The sequence below is a fragment of the Sciurus vulgaris genome (assembly GCF_902686455.1).
Source record: "Sciurus vulgaris genome assembly, contig: HiC_scaffold_213_arrow_ctg1, whole genome shotgun sequence".
NCBI classification, from domain to species: domain Eukaryota; kingdom Metazoa; phylum Chordata; class Mammalia; order Rodentia; family Sciuridae; genus Sciurus; species Sciurus vulgaris.
Genome location: NW_027632845.1, coordinates 1 through 4505, shown reverse-complemented (window position 1 = coordinate 4505; position 4505 = coordinate 1). Strand labels below are relative to the sequence as shown.

Genomic DNA, 4505 nt, shown 5'->3' with positions numbered 1-4505 from the left:
ATATCCCCTGACAAACAAAAGGGAGGCTGTGTTCTTCAGAATGATCTAAGAGGACAATGGTGCAATAGCTGGACATCTACAGAACCAAACACCTGTGTCCTGCTTAGTTCTCCATGGGGAAAATAGACACGATGAGGGTCAGCCAGCACCTGTGGCTATAGGGATCAACATGGCTTTAATCTTTTCTTATAAATCATATAAAAATGGAAAACAGTGGTTCTGGACTCCTTGCTGCAGTCTGGAAGTGCTCTGGTACAAAACGTTTCTGCTTCCAAGAGAAATCACACAACAACCAACAGGCACCTTATCCTGGTGAGAAGATGCGGCTCTTGGCTCCAATGCAGTGCTTCAATGTTCATGTGACGTGAAAGGTGGGAGACAGAAGGGTGTACATAGGTTTTCCTGAAATGACTCAAGTCTTCAAAATATAGCTTTTATATTATTTCTTTGTAAATGGGATTAGCATATTGCAACAGAAGGGTGTTCTAGCAAAACCCCAGTCTGGATAATAACACTATGCAAGAAAGGAATCCTCGGCATCCTGGGATTCTTCATCACATTCTCACATTCTATCCTTCCTATATTCAGTGAAGGAGGGTCAGGAGTGAAAGCAGCCCCCAGGCCGTTTCCACTGGAACACCCCAACAGGAACGCGGGCTGCTCTTCACATTCCTGCCTTAACTTCATTTTGACACAGGGCCTTGCTGAGTTGCTGAGGCTGGCCTTGAATTTGCAGACTTCTTGCCTGGGTCTCCCAAGCTGTTGGGATTGAAGGTGTGCACCACTGTACCCGGCCTCATATTCTTAAAAGCTGCTTAATGTATAATTTTCATTCTTTAAAAATGCCACATTTTGGACCCCAGACTTTTCTGAACGTCATGATTTAAAAAAAAAAAAGGGACAAAAATTAACCCAAGTCAAGATGTGGTTAAACTTATGTGAGAGGTTTTCAACCAACTGCTGCTGGGCTGGAGCTGCTGTGCTGGCTGGTGCCAGAGGACACGGCTGCTCTGGTTGCTGGTGGAAGGCTGGTGAGCAGCTTCCAGGGGAGGCTCAGTGTGGCCTCACCTGCCCCAGCAGCTTCAGTTGTGCCTGGTCAATGGCATCCAGCAGGTTCTTGGCATCTACCACGAGGGTGTGGGCAGCAGTCAACATCTGCTTCTTGTACTCCTGCTGCAAGCTGGTCATGGTGCACTGCTGGGCCAGTCGCATTTTGCTGATGAGCTCTCCCAGGTTGGAGTTGAGCAGCTTCTCTGCCATCTCGATCTCTTGGTGCGTGCTGGTGGGGAGGACAGGAATAATCTTTTCCACAGTAGCCAACAGTGTCCGCAGGGCCAAGTCAACTTCTTTCACCATAGGGATGTACTCCTCAGGTAGGCCTGGCTGGATTTTACTGGACATCTCGATGACAGCTTTCACCAGGCCCCTCACATTCTCATACACCTTGTCATTGGACCGGTCCAGGTTGGCAGTGGGAGGGGGGCTGATTTCCTGGGGTTGAAGCCTCCATGGCTTGACACCCTCATTGTAGCTGTCCCCAGGGCTGCTGAGGCTGGTGAGACTGCCCAGGTGGCCAGGGGCTCTGGGGCGAGGTTTTCTTTGGTGGAGCTGCAGGATCTGGTTTGCCCACAGGCTGATAGATGTGTTGGTTTCCCTTCGGACCCTGACAACTCCCCTCCTCCCTGTTGATACTGCCTCAAGAGAGTCTCACATCAGGTTTCATAAACCTCTCCTCTTTCTCCAGCCAGCACTGATCTTCTTCCATTTCCTGCTGCTGTCGGATCACCCACTCTTCTATCAGGTATGCAGGCAACACCTCCCCATTCCCCTCAGGTCCAATGCTGCTGAGTCCTCCACATTGGGCTGCCACATGGGTATCTCCTGGGGCCTGTGATTCAATGATTCTGACTGGTCCATGAGAGACGGTGGGCCAGGGTAGATGCTGCCAGCCATGGTTGTGAGTCCATGTGGGCCAGGGTAGCCAGAGACTTGATAATGATTGCTCTGCACCATGTGTTTTGGGCTGGGGTAAAATCCTTTGCTGGAGCGTGGACTGGGATAACCAAGTCTGCTCAGCTAGGGTGGCACTTCGTCAGACCCTCCAGAGTCCCAAGACATGGTAGCCTGTCTTCTGGACTCCATCCTCATCCATTCTTCCTGCTGAGCCTTCTCCTCCTCCAGGATCATGCTTAGCTGCTCTTTAAGTTCAGTAAACCTGAACCACCTGCTGGGGTCATAGGTCCAGCATTTCATCATAAGGCTGTAGAGGGTAGGAGGACAATATGAAGGCATTGGTAATCTTTCTCCATGTTCAATTCAACCAATCACATCATTGTTCTTCACTCCTTGAAAAGGCTTCACATCATGCATCAGTATCTCCCACATACATACACCAAACATCCACACATCACTAGCTGAGGTAAAATGTCAAAAACTGATTGACTCTGGAGCCATCCATTTAATAGAAAATTTTCCTTTGGAAGATTCATAGTAAGTATTATCTTCCATGTACCAGGATAATCCAATGTTTCCTAATTTTACACAATCATTTGAGGATATCAGGACATTCTGAGCAGCAATGTCCCTGTGTACAAATCTTTTGCTCTCCAGATATGCCAGTGCGGTAATGAGCTGATAAGCATACAGGATCAGAGATGCCAGATCCAAGCTGTATTTCCTTACTTGCAAAAATGACCTCAGCTCTCCCAGAGCACACAGCTCCATGATTATCCACATGGGGTTTTCTGTGATGACACCAATCAACTTTATGATGTGAGGATGGTCAAACTGACGCATTGTTAAAGCTTCTTGAAGTAATTTCTCTCTGACGCTGTTTAAAGTAGTTTTTACATGTTTTAATTGCAACCACCAAAACTGGATTCTCTGAATTCATGTATACGCCTTGATGTACCTCTCCAAACTGGCCTTCTCCAATACAGCGTCCCAGTTCTATCCTTTCTCTTTGAATCTCATAGTCCCTGGTCAAGGGCATGGTGTAAGTATCTTCTTCATCGATTATCTCGGTGTAATTGTCTGTCTCTGACACAGAGACTGCATGTGTCCGCATGCCTTGCTTCTCACTGTTGGCCAACTTGGGTATTGATGGCAAAGCTTGTTCACCTTCCTCTGAGATCTGATGATGAAGGACTGCGTGGCTCCACTCAACAGCCAGCAGTACCCATCTCTCAGGTCCGCCATGTTCTCCGTGATGCTCAGGGATGGGGCTGTCATCGTCAGAGGCTCTGGGGCACCTGTGATTTTGAGCTGCAGCATTCCTTTTCAGTCTTTGTCTTCACTGTTGGAATACTGAATGGTCTGCACTTGGTTGAAGTTGGCCAGATGTGTAGGATTGCAGCCCTTGTCTGTTAGGTAACTGATCCCTTCTTCCGGGCCAATTGCCAATTCCACTGAAATAATCCAGCTTGACCCAAGGGCACACTCGAAGCACTCTTTATCAAATCTGTGCACTGGAGAGAGGATCTCAAAGAATTTCAGAATACTTTCTTCTCTGTTAAGGTTGGCAAATTGTCTAAATGTTTGTTGGATCAGTTTTCTTAAAGTTCTGGCCTGGACAGAATCCAGTAAAGTCTTAGGAAAAAATCTTTTTAAACCAACATCTTTTTCTAACACTTCATAGTTAGACTTCTTTTCCAGTGCGTTGCCACACATCACCCAGTATGATCGCCATATTTCTAGACAACCCAACCTCAAAGCTATTTCCTGGTCCACTTGGTCTGCTATCTCTAGCATGTAGTCACTCTTCACCTGTTGGTAGAAGAAATTCAGAGTTGTCTTGTCTTCAGTGAACTGGTTCAGAAATTCTTTTGGCAAATAGCGAATCCTCAATTCATATTTCCACTCCTCTGGCAGGTGGGCAAGCTCATACTTCTCCCTCACGCTGGAGACACCTATGACCACATGGAGACAGTGAACCTCCTTCCGACCGCAGGTGGCTGAGGCAGAACCAGTAGCAAGCCACGCGCTTCACTCTGTGTCTGTCCACTATCTTCTGGATGATGCCCCAGACATAAGTAGCATCTCTGTGCCTGATAATACTGGCCCAGGTGTCTGGCTCACTATTGCTTTCAAAATAATGAAAGACCTTCAATACTCTCTCCATGGCACCAGAGGAACGTTCCATGCCAGGACCCAGGTGAGTCTTAGCACTTGAGTGTGGTGTGTGTTTCAAGTTGGAGTCAAGGTAAGCAGCTGCCGTTATTTTGCTGGATGCTAGGTATCGGTCATATTAGCTCAGAAGGCAGCAAAGCTCTTCGAGGATGTCCAAAGATGATCTGGAAACACTGCTATTGCCTCCTTTCTCTTCCATGGCAGTCCAGGGCAAGCAGCCACGGCGAGGTCAAGGCTGAGCGCAAGGCTGCGGTGGGGTGACCGCGCTCCCTCCCACGCACATGCCTGGTGCATGGTGGTTTGGGCGGGCTGCGGGCTCGTGCCTCGGGCCGTGCTGAGTCTCGTGGCCTGCGTGTGCTCTGTGCCTGCTGACCCGC

General features: G+C 48.3%; 1 pseudogene across 1 annotated transcript; it reads right to left on the bottom strand.

The window, feature by feature from the left end:
* Positions 1-291: 291 nt before the first annotated feature.
* LOC306652436 (focal adhesion kinase 1-like) lies at positions 292-3395 on the bottom strand (annotated as a pseudogene). Its single transcript has one exon. The product of its transcript is annotated as a focal adhesion kinase 1-like (transcript).
* Between the last annotated feature and the right edge of the window lie 1110 nt (positions 3396-4505).